This window comes from Tamandua tetradactyla, chromosome 14 (assembly GCF_023851605.1).
Source record: "Tamandua tetradactyla isolate mTamTet1 chromosome 14, mTamTet1.pri, whole genome shotgun sequence".
NCBI lineage: Eukaryota > Metazoa > Chordata > Mammalia > Pilosa > Myrmecophagidae > Tamandua > Tamandua tetradactyla.
This window is the reverse complement of record NC_135340.1, coordinates 16,199,594-16,221,381: the sequence shown is the minus strand read 5'-3', so window position 1 is coordinate 16,221,381 and position 21,788 is coordinate 16,199,594. Positions and strand designations below refer to the sequence as shown.

At 36.4% G+C, this 21,788-nt stretch overlaps 1 protein-coding gene across 10 annotated transcripts in view; it reads left to right on the top strand.

Annotated features, from left to right (window-relative positions):
- MIPOL1 (mirror-image polydactyly 1) overlaps nt 1–21,788 on the top strand; it is a 503,449-nt gene that overhangs the window by 224,917 nt on the left and 256,744 nt on the right. The window lies entirely within an intron of this gene.

Below are 21,788 nucleotides of genomic sequence, written 5' to 3'. Positions count from 1 at the left end.
ATTTTAGTTTTTCCCCCTTTGGAGCCTGAAGGGTCTCTTACCAATCTTTTTAATTATCAGCTCACCATAGTCTGAGATGTATCCTGGTATTACATTAAGCTGTACGGAATTATAAGGTCTCGTTTCTATTCTGTTCTCCATGTTTGGATTGTTTAAATGAGCTATGCAGACAGATTGCTTTAGATTGTGTGTTACAGAAAATTTTAGATTCTAGACATAATAAACCTCTCTGCTTTTGGTTTCATAGGTGAAGGTCTAGACTATGCTATCATCTTTTACCCTGTTTTCTGATTTATCTTAGTCCCAGCCAGATTGCTTCATTTTTATCTCTCATTGAGGTCTGATCTCTTTTTTGTTTACTTCAACTGCTATTATATATAGCTGTGCTGTCGGGGCTGCAGAACTCCATTTCTGTCTTAGATGTCACAGAGATACTCAAAGTTCCAGGGAAATATCAGCTGATACACATATAGCTCAGTGCCTCAGAATCTAAAAATACACTTACAACTTCAGACTAAGTGTGGCTGGTATAAGGACTTACAAATCTATGTTCCCATTTTTTTGTAAGTATTTTCTGAGAGATCTAAGCCTATTTGTTCTTTTGTTTCAGACCTATTTTGCATACCATATTGTCTTCAAGGTTTATTCAGTTCATTGCATGCCTCTTAACATCCTTCTTTTTTGTATCCATACTATATTCCGTCATATAAATGTATCACAGTTTGCCATTCTTATTTTCAGTCATTGTGCTCTTTGGCTCCCTTCATCTATTGGTCATCATGGATAATGTCCAAAATAAACATACCATGTCTTACAGTATCATCACTTGGTTGTAGAAATCAGCAGCACTCTCAATTTTAGCCGATTTTCATCGGTCTGTAGTGATAAAGAATCATCCAACGTCAAATCAAAACTACCCTTTATCACTAGTCCTTCACCCCCAGTTAGTTGCCTCTGCTAGTGCTGTGGTACTGTTGTGTCTTCCTGTTAATTATTGGCCATAGCATACGTTTTTAGTTTTCCCTATATACCGCTCTACTATTGACTTTTTGTCCAATATCAAACCTTTGAAATAGTTCGTGTGAGATTTTATTTATAATCGTGAATTTGATCAACGGGATACATGGCACTATACATCTCCTTTCAGTCATACTCACCTTCAACATGGCAGTATTTTCTACAGTGGCTGCACCATTATACATTTCCACCAACAGTGAATGAAGTGTTCACGTTTCTCCATATCCTCTCCAACATGTGCACTTACTTCTGTTTGTTAAATAGCAGCCATTCTTATAGGTTGTGTTAGTTAGATTCAGTTGTCAACTTGGCCAGGTGAGCATACCTAATCTTGTTGCTGCGGACATAAGCCAATGGTACGTGAACCTCATCTGTTGCTATTTACATCTGCAGTCAGCTAGGAGGCGTGTCTGCTGCAATGAATGACATTTGACTTAACTGGCTGGTGCTTAAATGAGAGAACGCAATGTAGCACAGCCTAAGCAGCTCGGCATTCCTCATCTCAGCACTTGCAGCTCAGCCCAGGCCTTTGGAGATGCAGAAAGATGTCACCCCGGGGAAAGTTGTTGGAACCCAGGGGCCTGGAGAGAAGACCAGCAGAGACCATCTTGTGCCTTCCACGTAAGAAAGAGCCTCAGTGGAAAGTTAGCTGCCTTTCCTCTGAAGAACCAACAAAATAAATCCCCTTTTATTAAAAGCCAATCCATCTCTGGTGTGTTGCATTCTGGCAGCTAGCAAACTAGAACATAGGTGATATCTCATTGTAGCATTGATTTGCATTTCCATTACAGCTAATGAAATGACCATCTCTTCATGTGCTTTTTAGCCATTTTTATTTGCTCTTCGGAAAAGTGTCTGGTCATATACTCTGCCCATTTCATGATTGGATTGTTTGTTATTTTGCTCTTGAGCCGTATAATTTCTTTATGTGCACAGGATATGAAACCTTTGTCTGATACGTGGTTTCCAAATATTTTCTTCCATTGAGTTGGCTAACTCTTCATGTTTTTGACAAAATACTTTGAGGCACAGGAGTACTTGTTCTTCAGGAGTTCCTATTTATCTAGTTTTTCTTTCACTACTTGTGCTTTAGGTGTAAAGTTTAAGAGGCTAACTCCTCCTCCTCCTCCTCCAAAAAAAAAAGAAGCTACCTCCTGATACTAGGTCTAGAAAATGTTTCCCTCATTTTCTTGTAGAGATTTTATGGTACTGACTCTTATATTTAGGTCTTTAATCCATTTTGAATTGATTTTTGTATAGGGTGTAAGGTAGGGGTGTAAAGTTTAAGAGGCTACCTCCTCCTCCTCCTCCAAAAAAAAAAGAAGCTACCTCCTGATACTAGGTCTAGAAAATGTTTCCCTCATTTTCTTGTAGAGATTTTATGGTACTGGCTCTTATATTTAGGTCTTTAATCCATTTTGAATTGATTTTTGTATAGGGTGTAAGGTAGGGGTTCTCTGTCATTTTTTTGACTATTGGTATCCAATTCTCCCATGCCCATTTATTGAAAAGACTATTTTGTCCCAGTTTAGTGGATGTGGGGGCCTTATCAAAGATCACTTGTCCATAGATTTGGTGGTCTATCTCTGCACACTTGATTCAATTCCCTTGGTTGATATTTCTGTCTTTGCACCACTACCATATTGTTTTGACCACTGTGACTTTATAATGAAGTCAGAAAGTATTAGTCCTCCCACTTCGCTTTTCTTTTTTAGGATATCTTGAGCTATTTGAGGTTTCTTTCCCTTCTAAATAAATTTGATAGCTAGCTTTTCAACATCTTAAAAGTAGGTTGTTGGGATTTTGATTGTTAATGCATTGACTGTGTAAATCAATTTCGGGAGAATTCACATCTTAATGACATTCAACCTTCCTATCCATGAGCATGGAATGGCTTTGTATGTATATAGGTCATTTTTAATTTCTTTTAGCAATGTTTTGTAGTTTTCTGTGTACAAATCCTTGACATCCGTGGTTAAGCTTATTCCTAGATACGTGATTCTTTTGATCACTACTCTGAATAGATTTTTTTTCCTTAATTGTGCCCTCAGAGTGGTCATTACTTGTGTATAGAAACATTACTGATTTCTGTACCTTAATCTTTTATCTTGCCACTTTGCTGAATTTGTTTATTAACTCATATAGCTTTATCACAGATTTCTTAGGGTTTTCCAAGTATGGGATCATGTCATCTGCAAATAATGAACGTTTTATTTCTTCCTTTCCTATTTGGATGCCTTTTATTTCTTTCTCCTGTCTAATCACTCTATCTAGGACTTCTAGTACAATGTTGAATAATAGTTTTGACAGTGGACATCCCTATCTCATTCTTGATCTTAGGGGGAATTCTTTCAATCTCTCACCGTTAAGTAAGATGCTGGCTATGGGTTTTTCATATATACCTTTTATGATATTGAGGAGGTTTCCATCAATTCCTAAGCTTTTGAAGTGTTTTTATCAGGTAAAGATGCTGAATTTTGTGAGTGCTTTTTCAGCATCAATCAATATGATCATGTGATTTTTCCCTTTTGATTTGTTAATGTGTATTTTAAGTTGTTTGGTTTTCTTATACTTACCACCCTGTGTTCCTGGTATAAACCCAAACAGATCATGATGTATAGTTCTTTTAATGTGTTGTTGGATTCAATTTGCTGGTATTTTGTTGAGGATTTTTGCATCTCTGTTATTAGGGAGATTGGTCTGTAGTTTTCCTTTCCTGTAGCATCTTTATCTGGTTTTTGGAATTAGAGTGATGTTACTTCATAAAATAAATTAGGTAGCTTTCATTTTTCCCCAGTTTTTTGGAAGAGTTTGAACAAGATTACTGGTAGTTCTTTTTGAAATGTTTGAGAAACTTCCCTGGAAAGTTCTCTGGTCCTGGGCTTTTCTTTGTGGGAAGAATTCTGATGACTGATTGAATCTCTTACTTACAGTTGGTTGAGATCTGCTATTTCTTCTGAAGTCGGTATAGGTTATTAATGTGTTTCTAGGAATTTGTCCATTTCATCTAAGTTGTCTAGTTTGTTAGCATATAGCTGTTCATAGTATTCTCTTATGATTTTAAAAATTTCTTCAGTATCCATTGTAACAACTCCCCTCTCATTTCTGATTTTGTTTCAGTCCTCTGTTTTTATGCTTTGTCTGTGTAGGTAGATGTTTTGGTTTGTTCAATGCTGCTGAAACGTCATATACCAGAAATGGATTTGCTTTTGTAAAGGGAATTTATTAAGCTACAAGTTTCCAGCTCTAAGGCCATAAAAATATTATCTAGGGAAAGATAACTTGACTTAAGAAATGCCAGTGGGTCCAGAACACCTCTGTCAGCTGGGAAGGCACATTGCTGGTATCTGCTGGTCCATTGGCTTCTGGCTTCAAGCGCCTTCCCTGGGGGCATTTTCTTTCTGCATCTCCAAAGGTCTTTATCTCTGTCAACTCTGAAGCTTCTTCCAATATGGTTCCCTCCTAAGGGATCCCAGTAAGTGATTCACCTTGAATGGGTGGAGACACATCTCCATGGAAACCACCTAATCAAAAGGTCCACCCACGTTTGTTGAAGCATAGCTTCATGGAAACAACTTAATAAAAAAGATGCCACCCAAAAATATTGAATCAGGATTAAAGAACTTGGCTTTTCTTTGGTACACAACAGTTTCAAACCTTGACAATAGGAGTCCATGAATTTTATTGATTTTTTTCAGCAAACCAACTTTGTTTTTTTTTACATGAGCAGGCACCAGGAATCGAACCCGGGTCCTCTAGCATGGCAGGCAAGCATTCTTGCCTGCTGAGCCACCGTGGCCCGCCCAGCAAACCAACTTTTAATTGCTGCTTTTTTTTTTTTTTTAGTTTTCCGGTTTGTTTCTTTCTGCTTTAATCTGTTATTTCTCTTCCTTTATTTGCTTTCTGGTTAGTTTGCCATTTTTATCTCTAATTTCTCCATGTGAACAGGTAAGTCCTTGATTTTTTGCTTGTTCTTGTTTTTTAATGTAAACATTTAGGGCAATGAATTTCCCTCAGCACTGTCTTTGCCATATCTCATGAGTTTTAATATATTGTGTTCTCGTTATCATTCATCTCCAGATACTTACTGATTTCTCTAGCAATTTCTTATTTGATCCACATTGTGTGTGTTGTTTAATCTCATAAATTTATGAAAACTCTGGTTCTTTGGTTATTATTAATTTCCAGCTTCATTCTGTTGTGGTCAGAAAATGTGCTTTGGATAATTTCAATATTTTTAAATTTATAAAGACATATTGTTTCCTATCATATGATTTATCCAGGAGAACTTTCCATGTACACTTGAGAAGAATGCATGTCTTGGTATTTTGGGGTGTAGCAATCTATATAAAGCCAAGTGCTACCAGAATGTAATATGTCAGAAATAGATTTATTTGTCCCATTGTTTAGGTTCTCTATTTCCTCGTAGATCCTCTGTCTGGTTGTTCTATATATAGTGAAGAGTAGTGTGTTGAAGTCTTGCAGTAGTACTGTTGAAATGTCTATATCTCCCTTTAGTTTTGCCAGTTTAAAAAAATATATATTTATTGACACATTTTCACAGACATACAGTCCTCATAAGGTATACAGTCACTGACTCACAGTATCATCTCATAGTTTGTATTCATCACCATAATCATTTATAGAACATTAGCATTACTCAAGAAAAATAAATAAAAAGAAAAAAGAAAAAACTGATACATTTCATAGCCCTTTCCCGTCCCTCCGTTGACCACTAGTATTTCAATGTACCCAATTCATTTTACCCCTTATTCCCCTATTATTTATTTTTTTAATCCATATTTTTTTATTCATCTGTCCATACCCTGGATAAAAGGAGCATCGAGGCGGGCCGCGGTGGCTCAGCGGGCAAGAGTGCTTGCCTGCCGTGCCGGAGGACCTCGGTTCGATTCCCGGCCCCAGCCCATGTAAAAAAAAAACAAACAAACAAACAAAATATAATAAAACAAGAAAATGTTTAAAGATGTTTAAAAAAAAAAAAAAAAGGAGCATCGAACACAAGGCTTTTGCAGTCACATTGTAAAAGTTGTAGCATTATACATTCATCTTCAAGAATCAAGGCTATGGGAATACAGCTCAGCAATTGCAGGTGCTTTCCTCCAGATACTCCAGTACACCATAAACTAAAAATGGATATCTATATAATGCATAAAAATAACCTCCAGGATAAGCTCTCTACTCTAAAGTCTCTTAGTCACTGAAACGTTATTTTTTCTCATTTTCTCTTCTTTCTTTTGGTGAAGTAGGCTTATCACGAAAGTTCTCTCCCACGTGGCCAGGGAGATTTACACCCCGAGGAGTTAGTTTCCGTGGGGGGGGGGGGGGGCAGTGAGTTCACCCCTGACTTGGATTAGAAAGAGAGGCCACATGTGAGGAAAAAAGAGGTTCTCTATGGGTGACTCTAGGGCATAATTTTAAGCAGGCTTAGCCTATCTTTTGCAGGAATAAGTTTCGCAGGTGCAAGTCCCAAGTTCGAGGGTTCAGCCTATTGATTTCATTGCCCCCACTGCTTGTAAAAATAACAGAAATTCTCCAAATGGGGAAGTTGAGTATTCCCTCCTTTCTCCCCAGTCCCCCAACTGGGCTTTGCAAATATTTCTTTATTCACTATCCAAATTACCCTGGTATATTTTGGGAAATCACTAACCTGGACAAACCATCAAAATTTCATGCCCTAGTCAGAATTCCATGTACATACAGTATTCAGCTAAACTGACCATAAAAGTTAAATTAGATAATGTGCTACCCAAAATATAAATTTTGTACCAAATAAGCGTCTCTCCCTTTGGTCTTACACAGAATTTGAAGTTTTAAAATATAAATATTATCATCCTTTACCCTGTATTCTGATGTACCTCAGTCCTATCCAGATCAGCTTCATTCATATTTCTAGTCGAAGTCTAATCCGTTTTTCAACTTTTTAAACAGTTCCTATGTGGGATACTGCTGACTTTCATAGTTTTAAAGTTCTAACTCTGAGTCATAAATACCAGAAGTTTCTGGGAATGACCAGGTTATGTATAAACAGCTCAGTATCTCAAAATTTAGAAATATCAGTTACAACTCCTGAATATATATGGTTGCTTGTAAAAGCTTACAATCCAGGACCCTTTACAATAGGCCAAAACCTGATAATCCATGCTCTCAACTTCATTCACTGAGTTTTTATATAATCATTAGTTCATATGAATGAGACTTGCGGCATTTCATTCAGTAAACAGACTTAATGTTCATTCACCTAGTTGTATGCCTCACAACGTCATTCCTTCTTACAGTGTGGCTCTTTATTCTGTCGTATGTATAAACCAGTTTCCCATTCCAATCCTCAGTCATTGTATCCTTATGCCACCTCCATCCTTTTTGAATTGTGAACACTGCTGCCAAAAAACACCAGTGCAAAAATGTCCATTAGGGTTCCCACACTCAGTTCCTCTAAGAATATACTGAGCAGTGGGATTTCAGATACAGCAACCTTTAGCCTCCTGTCGAACCACCATGCTGCACCTGTCAGTTTCCCTACCAGCAGTGAATAGGTATGTTTCTTTCTCCACATTTTCTCTAGTACTTGTTTCTCTCTGCTCATTTTGAAAGTTTTAATCACACATCATACAATCCAACCTTCTCCACCATAATCTAAATGAAGTCAGTAGACATGCCTTTTCCACCATAATCTAAATGAAGACATTTTGTTTTCTTCCACAAAGAGTCTATAGCCCTCTGCCATGTCCCCTGTTTGTTAATATTTGGTTTTGGCATAATGTCTTTGTTACATTTAGTAGAAGCACATTATAATGTTCCTGATGACTAAAGACCCTAACTTGCATTGGTTGTACTTTTTCCCATGTACCATCCATTTTAAACACCTTACAATGTTGACATTCATTTGTTCTCCATCATGCAAAAACACTTTTTTTATTTGTACATTTAATCACCATCATTGTCCACTCTAGGCATTTCTAAGTTATACCATCTCAGTATTCATCTTCTATCTTTCCTTCTGGTTTTATGCTTGCCCCCAGCCCTTCTCCCTCAATCATACTCACATTCAGCTTCATTCTGTGTACTTATATGATTATGCTATAATCTCAGGTAGTATTATGCTATCCGTTTCTGAATTTTTATCATCAATCCTGTTGCAAAATCTGTATTACTTCAGCACCAAATGCCCATTCTGTACTCTATTTCTATCTCCTGATGACCTGTGTTCTTCACTTTAGCGCTCAGTTATTGTTTATCTGAAAATATTTAAATCTTCCCCCTCATTTTTGAAGGACAGTTTTGCTGTATGTGCCAGTTTGAAAGGATGTATGTACCATAGAAAAGCCATGTTTTAATCCTAGTCTTATTTTGTAAAGGCAGCTGTTTCTTCTAATCCTTATTCAGTACTGTGTGTTTGAAACTTTAAATTAGATCATCTCCCTGGAGATTTGACTCAATCAAGAGTAGTTGTTAAGCTGGATTGGATGGAGACATGTCTCCACCCATTCTAGGTGGGTCTTGATTATTTTACTGGTATCCTATAAAAAGAGGAAACATTTTGGAGAAAGGAGATTTAGAGACAACAAAGAAGGACAACAGAGAATGCTACAGAACCACACAGCAGAAAGTCCACTGGCCGGTGACCTTTGGAAATGAAGGAAAATGCTTCCCAGGGAGCTGGAGAGGAAGCTAGCAGATGACACCATGTTCACCATTAGAAACCGAGAGAGAAACCCTGATTATGTTCGCTGTGTGCCTTTCCACTTTAGAGAGGAACCCTGAACTTCATTGGCCTTCTTAAATTGAGGTATTTTCCCCTGGATGCCTTAGATTGGACATTTCTATAGACTTGCTTTAATTGGGACCTTTTCTTGGCCTTAGAACTGTAAACTAGCAATTTATTAAATTCCTCTTTTTAAAAGTCATTCTGTTTCCAGTATATTACATTCTGGCAGCTAGCAAATTACAACACTGGATATAGAGTTCTTGGTTGTCGGTTTTTCTTTTTCAGAATCTTAAGTATATCAGGCCACTGCCTTCTCATCTGAATGGATTCTGCTGAGAAATACACACGTATTTTTTATTGTGCTTCCCTTTTATGTGATGGGTTGCTTTTTTCTTGCACCTTTCAAAATTCTCTCTATGTCTTTCACATTTGACATTCTGATTAGTAAGCGTCTTAGAATGTATATATTTGGATCTATTCTGTTTGAGGTATGCTGCACTGCTTGGATCTTTAATTTTATGTTTTTCATAAGAAATGGGAAATTAGCAGTGATTATTTCCTCCATTAGTCTTTCTCCTCCTTTTCTCCTTTTGGAACATCCATGACACATATATTTGTGTACTTCATGTTGTCATTCAGTTCTCTTAGACCCTGCTCATATTTTTCCTTTTTTTTCCCCTATATATTCTTTTATGTGTCAGATTTCAGATGTCCAGTCCTCTAGTTCACTAATCTTTTCTTCTGGCCCTTCAGATCCAGCTGTAGGTTACCATTGATTTGTCTTCTCTTATCTTTTGTGCCTAAAGGTCCCAGAAGTTCTTTGATTTGTTTTTTCCTACTTTCTAGTTCTTTTTGTTTACCCAATGTCTTCTTTACAGCCTCAACTGTTCGATTTCCTTTTTGATGAGATATTCCATGCCTTGTCAAACATTCTGAATTAGTTGTTTCAACTCTTTATTTGAAGTGTTGTTTTGTTCCTTGGACTGGGCTATGTCTTTGATTTTCATAGTATGATTTGTTGTCGTTTGCTCGTGTTTAGACATTTGATTTCCTTAATTAGTTTATTCTGGAGGTTGGTTTCACTTTTTTACCTAGAATTTTCTTGCTGGATTGCTTTGTTCTTTGTCTGTTCTTTGACATTCAGTTCAACTTATTCTAGACCTCTAGCATTGGTTTTGTTTGATCAGAATTTTTCAGTTCTTGTTTTTCTCTTTCTTAACCTATCTATATTCACCCCTTTTTTTTTGTTTAAGGAGGGGTCTCCTTGATATTATAGACCCAGTTATATTTTTCCAGTCCAGATGTCTTAGGAGGAAAGAGTAGCCAGCATCAGTTTTCCCTAAAGGTGAGAACCAGCAGGTTGTCAGACTTCCCTATAAAGCCTCTAAACTCTGTGCTTTTCCTGACCTGGCCAGCATTTGGTGCTTTTGTCTAACCAAGTCTTCCCACCACCTTAAAGTTATGTGGTGCCTTTATTTCAGCATACTCTCCCTACCAGGGACATGGTGAGACAGAGAGGTTAGGTAGTAGGATAATTTTAATTGATTATGTTTTCCAGTCCCTGGGGCCTGAATTCTTGAAGGAGGGATTCCATTGGAGCTTGTTTCCCCCCCCCCCCCCTTTTTCCTGGGGAAGATACACCCTTTAGGAAATTAGCTCCTTTCGCCTGACTAGTTACTTTGTCTCACAGACAAGTTTAATTCCACCCTTTCCTAGGGCAGTGCTGGAGCTTGAGGGTGCTTCCAGTTCTATCTCATAATCTGTGTAAGGAGTAAAAAAAACAAACAAAAAAAGACACCTTGTACAGCTGGATCCCCACTCCTTGGGTGTGTCAATCAAGAGCTTGAGTTTGTTTGTGGTTCTGTGTATCTCCAGCCTATATGTACCCCATTTTCTTGGGGTCCAACCCTTTTCTAATATTTTATCCTGCCTAACTCAAAAAGCCTGTTTTCTTTTTTTCTTATTATCCCAACCCCCTCTCTGCCAGGGCAAAAAAAGGTTGTTTCTTTAATGCTTATTCCATGTTTATCTGTGCTGGGGGCTTGTTTTCATTAGTTAGAATTTGTTAATTAATTCTGCAGTTGAAGCTTTGTTGAGCTAAGCCCTTGCTGCTAATAACATCTAATTCATTTTCCCTTGGGGATCCAGCCTGCTGTGCCCTTTGTGGAGGGTTACTGGCCTCTGCAGCTTGGGGGACTTGCAGTTCTGTGTGGGATTTCATCCATTCCACCTGGTACAGATGTGTACATTGTGTGTTCCCCAGCATTTGTTCTGTACCATTCCTAGGTTTTTAGCAGCTGCTCTGGAGGATGAACTAAATTTCGCACTTTACTATGCCACCATCTAGCCCAGCATCCCAGTTTTGCCAGTGTTTCCCTCATGTAATTTGGAGCTCCTTGATTGGGAACATAAACATTTATGATTGTTCTTTCCACTTAGATTATTGTCCATTTTACTAATTTGTGGTGACCTTCTTTGACTCTTATCATCCCTTTATATTTAAAGTCTTTTTATTTGATATTAATATAGCTACACCTGCTTTCTTATGGTTACAGCCTTCATAGAACATCTTTTTCCATCCTTTCATGGTCAGTCCATTTGTGTCCTTGTGTCTAGTATGTGTCTTTTGTAAACAAAATATAGATGGATTATATTTTTAATCCAATCAGCCAATCTGTTTCTTTTAGTTGTGAGTTTAGCCCGTTAACATTCAAGGTTATCACTGTAAAAGCAGTTCTTGGACCTACTATCTTATCCTTTATTTTTTATTTGTCAGATATTTATATTCTTTTCCCCCCTCTTTTTATCCTTTAAATTACCCTTACTGATATTCTTTAATTCTGTGCCCTCCTCCAGACAGACCTCCCCCTCCTTTCTTTTTTGTCAGCTAAAAGGACTCCCTTTAGTATTTCTTATAGGACAGGTCTCTTGTTGACTCGTTCTCTTAAGTCTTTGTTTGTCTTTGAATATTTTAATCTCTCTTACAATTTTTGAAGAACATCTTGGCTGGATAAACAATTCCTGGTTGGAGCCTTTATCGTTCAGGGTCTTAAATACATCATACCACTGCTTTCTTGCCTCCATGGTTCCTGTTGAGTAGAACTCAATCTTACGTGTTTTCTCTTGAATGTGGTAGATCAGTTTTCTCATGCTGTTTTCAGGATTTTACTTCTTTTCAACATTTGATGGTTTGATTAGTATTTGTCTTGGAGCAGGCTATTTGAATTTGCTGTATTTGGGATTCGTTGGGCATCTTTGATTTGCATTTTCATACCTTTATAAATATTGGGAAGTTTTCCCTTAATCTATCAACTAATCTTCCCAGCCCTTTACTCTTCTTCTTCTGGGACACCAATGATTCTTGTTTGTGTGCCTTTTGTTGTCTATCATTTCCCTAAGATCTGATTCCATTTTTTCCATTTTTCTTGCCATTTGTTCTTTTTTCCATTCTAGTTCAATTTTCTGTCTTCTAGTTTATTTATTCTTCCTTCTGCTCTTTGAAATCTACTATTGTGTTTCTCTAGTGTATTTCTAATTTGGTCTACTGTATCTTTCAGCTCTGTGAGATCTGCAATTTTTCTATTTTATCATTTGAATTCTTTTTTATGCTTTTTTAGGGTTTACCTGATATCTGTTATTCCTTTTTAAATATTGTTTAGTAGTTCTATATTCTGTGTCCTCGCTAGTGTTTTGATTTGGTTGTTTGGCTGGGCCATTTCTGTTTTGATCTTGATGTACTTTGTGAATTTCTTTTGTGTTTGGGGTATTTGATTATCTTAATGGAGGTTATTTTGCAAGTTGGTTTCTTTCGCCTGTCTAAAGTTTTGTATTTACTTGATTTTATGTTGAAGATTCTTTTCTGCACTTGTTTTGTCAGGAATTCCCACTCCCCCATTCCCCCCACCCCCGCAGACCAAGGCCTGAATCTCATATAGAGGGTATAGTTCTGTTTGAGCGTCTTTTAAGAGATGGTTAAGAGTGCATGGGTAGATAATAGCAGAGCACGGAAGACCCGGGGTTAGATTTCTGGCCCATAAACACCCCAGAAGTAAATAATAAAATAAAATAAGTATGGACAAAAGACAGTAGTCAGTCAGCTCGAAAGTCAGAAGACTTCCCAAGATATATGGGGAATGAACTCAGACTGGTGCCCACAGAAGGAAGAGAAAATATAAAAATAAAGATTAAGAAATAAAAATATAAATTGATAAAAATCTGTATAAATAAAAACAAATAAGAAAATAATGATAATTATATCAATAAAATATAGAGACAATTTATTTTTTAAAAAATCTTTCACTGGTAGGGTGTTTGCCAGACTGCACTTAGCAGTTTTTTGCATCGAATGGCACTCCTGAGGCACCTCTTCCCCTCAGGTCCACCCCACCCGGACTGTAGTAAATGGCTGGAAAGATGGTGTATGCAGCAGGGGTGCTGCTCCTGGTGTGTGGCAGCAGGAAGGGGCAGTTAACCACAACATCAGGAGGAGTAGATGATCTGCAACATTCCGTGCCCATTGGATCTGCTGCTCACTGTGCCTGGTGGGATGGCCATCTCAGAGCCTGGGCTGATTGACTGATCCCAGTGCCTGGGGGCGCAGCTCTTCATAGTGGATGGCTAGGCATGCCTCTGGGCTCCCTACAGGTGCCACCAGCTGTGGAGCCTCTCGTGGAGGCCTCCCCAGCCAGCAGCTTGGGCAGGCTGGAGTGGAGGGATATTCAGTTTGTCTAGATCTGTACTTCCTCTTGTACCACTGTCCTTCACTATTGGGGGTCACAGCCGGTTGGCCCCACCTGTCCCCCCTGACTCTATCTCCTGCCTCTTTCCTCCCCAAGAAACACTGAAGACCCTCTTCAATCACTCACCTCCTGAAATTGCCGTCCTGGTTCCCTGTCCTGTCCCACAGAGCAGGGACAGCATATCCCACTCCACCATCTTCCTGGAAGATACAAAGTCACAGACTTCTAAATTTCATAGTTCTTTAGGGGATATCTAATTAAACCATCTACTAACTTGAGGACTCTTTTCTGTGGTAATTTTCATTTTAGCCAGACATCCATCTCTATGTACATGTGTGTTTGGTATCTACCGCAGACTCAATGGATAATATGCTTTTGATTCTTGTACTAATTTCATCCTTGCCTCCTAATGAGAAGGGGCTTTGATTATATTGCCACTCTTGATCCAGATTAGTTTAGGAGCAATGTAGGAAGGAATTTGTAGGCTAAAAGCTTTTAGATTATAGCACAGCAAGATAAGAACAGAAACTAGCAGTGCTTTCTCTTTTTCAGGATAAATATCTCAGCATCCTTCAGTCATTCCCTGGTTTCTTCAAAGTCTTACTTTTGCAGTCTCTTAGGGAAATGAGTCATTCCAGATATCTAAAGTTTCTAGGTAATCTAATATCAACCCTTTTAATGTTCACTTTGATTTTTTTGGTTGTTGAAAGTATTTTTAAAATATTTGTATGCCTCCTTTAAACAAAATATAATGTGCACAGTGTTTTCCATAATTTAATGACTTTGTTTTTACCAAATGTCATAATAATATCTATAGATCCATAGGTACTCTAAATGTAGAGGTGACATTAGAAAACAGTGAAAGACCAAAGGGTAATTATCAGAATAATTAAAGAAATTCAGGAAAATATTTTGCTGGTCAGATTATTACTTCTCTGTAGTCTATACTCTTCACTACACTTCACTACAGTGCCAGCAAAGTAAAGAAATAAACCAAATAAGAGGAAGACATGAATGCAATCCAATAATATGATGGAGAAGGTTGTAAGAAAGTAGATGAGCAATATGGAGAGTATAATCTCTCTGTTGATTCATGTCTCTTTCTGTCTTTAAACATATTTTTCCTCCTCACTGGAACATGTTCTCTCTCTACTTGTTGCTCACTTGTCTACCACTATTTCAAGGCTAGTTTAAATAACATCTCTTCCATGAAGCTCCCTCATATAGAGCAATATTATTAAATATTTCCTTAATGCCCTTATTTTACTTTGTACACGGTTATAGTACTTCGCACATCATATTACACTTAAATGATGTTATGCCTATCTTCCCTACTGGCATGAACTAGCATGATATTAGTGACAATTCTTATTTATATGTCTCTGTCACAATCCGTAGGTCATTGTAGACACCTACTACATGTTTGTCAAGTGAATAAACTCAAGAGCTTAACTATTTTATATCTATTCCAGGATACAGTGAAACAAAAGAAGTTACTGGAATATTATTACTCATTAATTCATCTCTCATTGTGTTGAGTACCCATTATGTGCCCTTATATAAAAGGTTTCTACTCCCATAAACTAATTGATATTTTAGTATGAAAATATTGAGAGTAGGCAAATAAATTAAATGTGGTCAAGTAGTAGTGTGAGAAAAATAAAAAGGTAATGGAAAGTGACTGTAGTTGGTGGTGGGGTTGTCACTTTATTATATAGGGTGATCAAAGCCGGCCTCTCAACTTGAATAGTTGAATTAAGAGAGAAAGAGGAGGATTAAGTTGTGCCAAGAGCTAGGGAAAGAGCATTCTAGCAGAGAAGAAGAAATTAAAAATGTCCTGAGGGGGATAACAAGCTTCCTTTGCTGATGTGAATACAATAAGCTTAAGTGTAATTGAAGTGTTGTGAGCAAGGAAGATATTGACAATTAATGAGGTAGAAGATTTAGGCAAGAGACAAATCTGTAGGGTCTTACAGCTCATAGGAAGGAGTACAAATTGTGTTTAAATGTACAAGTTATTAAAAGAGAAAGTTACAGTAGTCTAAGCAAAAGATGAAACTGATGGTGAGTCAGAGGAGCAAGGGTAGATCTAGAGACATGAGAAGATAGAGACTTGAACACTGTGTTCTATTTATTGTGATAAGGTAGCGTTGGGGACAGATCCTTACATTTTGGGAGAGAAATTAAATTCTTTCTTGGATATATGGTATAACTGAGATGCTTCTTAAAAGTTCAGGTGGAAATATTGTGAAGGTACTTAGCTATTGCATATAAATATTTAAAGCTGTGGGACTAGATGAAACTGTGTAGGAAAGTACTGAGAAAGAATAGAAAAGATCCTAGGGCCAAAATTTGTGATTTGCTAACATTTAGCAGTTGGGCAAAGCAGGAGTCCATAGAGGAGATTGGAAAGGAGTATTGAAGAGGTAGGATAAACTGAAGAGAAGGTAGTGTCAGAAAAGGCAAGAAATAAGTTTCAAAAAAAATGAGAGTGTTCAGTTCCCTCTAATGATGTTTAGTGGTCAAACAAGGTGAAGATGGAATAGTTACTTTTATGATCATGTAGCATATATTGTGGACCTCGATAACAGTTTCATTCAGGACAGAGCACACATTGGAGTGAATTGAAGAGAAAATGGTAAATGAAGAAAGTGAATATATATACCTCCCCTTCCTCTTGCCCCTCACTAATAGAGACCTGATAAAGAAGGAGGATCCAACCATATCATGACATGGGAGGATTTTTCCTCCTCTTTTATTAAATGAAAGGTTGTGGCGCAAGTGGTTGATGTATTAATGTAAATGAACCAGGAGAGACAGAAAAGGTGATGTTTTAAGGGAGAGAAAAAATAATTTCAATAACAAAGCTCTGGAGTAGGTGACTAGATTGAGAGGGGATAGATTGAGCAGGTGACTAGATTGGTTTGAAGATTGGGGTGAGTGGCATCCATCCTTTTCTCAATGAAAAAGTTAAGTTTGGTTTAGGTTCTCAGTGTGATGTTTAGTGAACTGTGATGGAGATTTTAAAAAAGGAGATACTTTGAAATAGTTGTCTTGGTGAATGGATAAATGAACATAACTAGGGAAATATGGATTGCCAGGCAGATTTGAGTGTCCCTTGAGAATGGCCCTTAATGAATTTAAAGTGAACCTGTCAGAAAAGTTGTGTGATTTCTTATAGCAACCTTCAGATCTTTAGTATAGTATGGTATTGTAATATTTACTTGTAACTAGGGTTGGGCTTTTGATGGATGAGGAGTGAGGTAATAATTATATTGACATACTATATAGTCTCTTTTGGATAGAGAGGAAGAGGACTGATGAGTGAGGTGGAAGGAAACTGAGGAAAGTGTCATGTCACAGAGGCAAACAAAATGCTAGATAGTGAGCAACTGGTAAATCCATAGATTGAATGTCTTGGTTTGTCAATTCTAATGAGATGAAATAAAGAGAAAAGAAAGACATTTGAAATAAAGAACTTGAAGGTAATATACTTATTAGGGTCAACATATTCCAGATGTTTTTCTATGTAATTTTTTTTTTTTTTTGCTTGGGCATGCACTGGGAATTGAACCCACGTCTCTGGCGTGGCAGGCAAGAATCCTGCCACTGGGCCACTATTGCACCACCTTCTGTGTAATTTTAAATAGAGATTTAAAGGGAAAAAAACAAACGGTAGCTACTTTATAACAGGGAGGAAGTCACAACCAGAAGTAGTAAAAGAAAGGAAATACATCTGAGGAAAAAGTATTGAATAATTTAAAAATTGGAAAGAATTTCCTCTCTTTACCTTTCTTTATTGTACCCAGTGTAGAAATTAAGGCCTGGTAAGATCAATATAATGACACTTATGTTTCAAGATCCTAAAGTCTGTGCTAGAACATTTCTAGAGCTAATTATGAACATCTCATTGATATTCCATGTGACTAAAAGTCATCATGGAAAAGCAGATTAAGGTTAGGGAATGTAGCATAAATTAATGAACACACTTGAAGAGCAAACCCAGAATTTTGGCTAGTATTTTAACCATCAAAGTTAACCATTCACTTTTGCAGAGGAAATGTTCAAATAATATAGTTTCTTAACCTCCCCTTTTTTATGTTGTCTTCCCTCTGTCTCCCACATAGTTAGAATAGTACCTGTAATGTAATAGATGCAAAATAATGGTTCATTAAATTATTAGAAGTATAACAAAAAGTTCATACTTGAAAACAGAATAAATCATAACATTTTGAGTTTCATTTTCGAGGCAAAGTAGGAAATATGTTTAACATCCTTTATTATAGTGACTGTAAAAATTTTATTATTTTTTTCCCCTGTCAATTTGTTAATTTACTTTCCTGTCTATCATACAGTTATTTGCATGTGTGCTTTTTTCCTATCTTGCTAAAATATATTGTTGATATTTCATCTAGTCTAATAATGCTTCTTTTTTCTTATTATTAAAGTTTTACAACTTTTTGGAAGTAAAGATAACTTTGGAAAGTGTAGATAAGCAAAAAGAAGAAAAATTGCCCATAAGCTCACTTCCTAGACGTAATCATGTATACATTCTTTCTTCAATGCATATTAGATCCTAAACACTGCTTTTTAACCTAACTTTACAGTAAATAATTTCACATTTTGTAAGAAATTCTTGCAGTATTATAATGTGGATGTTTTAAGATTTGTTGAACTTCTCTGCTATTTCAGGGGTGTTTATATTTTTTTCTACTTCTTGATAGTTTGAACATTTTTATAGCCTATGTTTTTATGTACTTCCATATTTATTTCTTTAGGGAGAATTCGTAGAAATGAAAATGCTGGATTGTAGGATATAAACATTTTAAAATAAATATGTATTTTCAAATTGCCTTTTAGAAAAATTGTACCTAGAAATGTTATTTAAGAGTTCATTCAAGGAGGCTGAGTGAATAAAATATTAAAGAATTTGGACTTCATTCTCTAGTCACTGTGAAACTCCTTTGAGTTTTGTAATGATATACAAAGTACTTTATTCGGTAAGATTGGTGGACAGCACTCCATAAAGTGGAATCAATAGTATAAGTCTGGGGCTGAAGAGACCAATTGGAAACCTATTAATAATAATTCAGGTAAGAGGTGATGAGGATCTAAATGAGAAATATAGAAAGCTGAATAGATATGAACACTACAAAAGAACCTATTGTGGTATTTTTAATGGAGGTAAAATTTACAGTAAAAGTGTCCAAACCTGAAGAAAAGGACTTGATGAATTTTTACATATGTATATACCTATCTAGGCAGCACCCAGGTCAATTCCTCATTAACAGTAATTACTATTCTTCTATTGCTGTGGTTAATTTTCCTGTTTTTTACACTTCATATAAAAGAAATCATGTTTTGTATTTTTTTGTGTCTGACTTGTTTCGCTCAAAGTCATATCTGTGACATTGATCTGTATTGTTGTATCAGTACTTTATTGTTTTCATTGTTATATTACATTCTATTGTATGAATATATCGTATTTTATTTACATATTCAACAGATGATAAATTTAGGTTGTTTCCAGTTTGGGGTTATAATCAATGAAATATTATGAATATACTTGTACATGTCTTTTGAGCATAGCATTTGTTTGTTTTGGTATATATATATAAGAGAAGAATTACTGAGTCATAGAGTTAACTAATAGGTACTGCGAAACATTTTCCAAAGTTGTACCAGTTAAAACTCACAAAGGCAATATAAGAGAATTGCTCCAGTGGTGTCACCACTTGACACCATTGTTCATTTTAAATTTATGTTTTTCTAATGGGTATGCAGTGTTATCTCTTTGTGGTTTTAATTTGTATTTTTGTCATCACTGTTGATGTTGAGTACCTTTTCTTATGTTACATAAGATAACACTGCATACCCATTAGAATAACATAAATTTATACTGACCTAGATTATGATTTCCTCTTTCGTGAAGTGTCTCTTCAAGACTTTTGCCCATTTTTAAATTGGGGTGTCTGTCTTTTTCTTATTGATTTATGTATTTTCGATACATATGCATGTATAATGTGTGTCTCATGTTTTTACTTCCTTAATGGTATATCTTGATAACAATTATTCTTAATTTTAATAAATTGGTGTTTCCACATATGGTGAATGCATTTTATATCCTTTGTTCCTGTAGCAGAGGAGATATTCTGTTATTTTTTCTTCTAGAAAATTTATTATTTTAGCTTTCATATTTGGGTCTGTGATCTGTTTCAAATTAATTTTTGTATGATCAATCTACATTTTCTTCATATGAATGTCCAGTTGATTTGACCCGACATCACCAACATGAGGCATTGAAAAGATCACCTACCTTACCCTCCTCTTTCTCCAATAAATTGCAGTGAAACACTGAAGTAAATCAGGAAACTGTATATGCGTGGTTCTGTTTCTGGATTCTGTTGTATTCCATTGGTATAGTTTTCTATCCTTGTGGTATTTCTACATTCTCTTAATTACTGAAGATAGATAGTAGGTCTTGATTTATGGTAGTATAAAGATCCAGGTTTGTTGTTATTTATTATTATTATTATTTTTTGCCTGGGCAGGCTCTGGGAATTGAACCCAGGTCTCCGGCATGGCAGGTAAGAGTTCTGCCACTGGGCCACCATTGCACCACCCTTGTTGTTGTTTCTTTAGAGTTTCATTAGCTATTCTACATTCTTTTTCATTTATGTGTGAATTTGAGAATTGGCTTGTCATTCTCCATCAAAAATATGCCAATATTTTACATGGAATCTAAAGAGAAAATAAAGGAGCACTGATACCTTATCAATATTGAGTTTTCTAAATCGTGAATATGTATACCCCTCTGTTTATTTTGGTCTTATTTATCTTAGTGTTTTTTTTTTTTGGTATTTAGTGTAAGGATTCTATATATCTTTATTTTCATTTATTCCTAGATATTTAATGGGTTTTTTTGTATTGTTTTGTTTTGTTTGGGTGCATGGTCCGGGAATCGAACCTGGGTCTCCTGCATGAAAGGAGAGTGTTCTACCACTGAACCCCATCTGTATACCCAGTATGTTTTTTTTTTCAATAGATAATTCTTGATGAATTTGATTAACTAAAAGATAACTGGCCAAGGAGGAAGATGCTCATATCAAGATGGGCTTTTTCAGTTAAAATATCTGCCTGCATCCTTGTCTGCAGAAGAGGAAAAGGCTTTCCTTTTTCATTCCAAGACCAACTTCTATGCCTGGGTTCTTGTTTTTTCACTGCTGTTGTTTTGATTTGGTTTTCCTTTTTTTTTTTTTTTTCACTGTAACTTTATTTTTATTAATTAAAAAAAATTAACAATAAACAAAACAAGATATCATTCCATTCTACATATATAATCAGTAATTCTTAATATCATCACATAGTTGCATATTCATCATTTCTTAGAACATTTGTATCGATTTAGAAAAAGAAATAAAAAGACAACAGAAAAAGAAATAAAACGATAATAGAGAAAAAAAAATTTATACATACCATACCCCTTACCCCTCACTTTCATTTACCACTAGCATTTCAAACTAAATTTATTTTAACATTTGTTTCCCCTATTATTTGTTTTTATTCCATATGTTCTACTCTTCTGTTGATATAGTAGATAAGAGGAGCATCAGACACAAGGTTTTCACATTCACAGAGTCTCACTGTGAAAGCTGTATCATTGTTCAATCATCATCAAGAAACATGGCTACTGGAACACAGCTCTACATTTTCAGGCAGTTCCCTCCAGCCTCTCCACTACATCTGAACAACAAGGTGATATCTACTTAATGCATAAGAATAACCTCCAGGATAACCTCTCGACTCTGTTTGGAATCTCTCAGCTGTTGACAGTCTCATTTCACTCTTCCCTCTTTGGTCGAGAAGGTTCTCTCAATCCCTTGATGTTAATTCTCAGCTTATTCTAGGGTTTTTCTCAGTCCCTTGATGCTAGTCTCAACTCATTCCAGGATCTCTGTCCCACGTTGCCAGGAAGGTCCACACCCCTGGAAGTCATGCCCCACGCAGAGAGGGGGAGGGTGGTGAGACTGCTCGTCGTGTTGGCTGGAGAGAGAGGCCCCATCTGAGCAACAAAAGAGGCTCTCTTGGGGGTGACTCTTAGGCCTAAATTTTAAGTAGACTTGACCTATCTATCCTTTGTGGGGTTAAGTTTCATATGAACAAACCCCAAGACTGGGGGCTCAGCCTACCCAGTTTGTTTTTAACATAGGCGATTAACGCAATACATTTCCCTCCTAATACTGCCTTTGCTGCGTCCCATAAATTTTGATATGTTGTGTTTTCATTTTCATTTGCCTCAAGATATT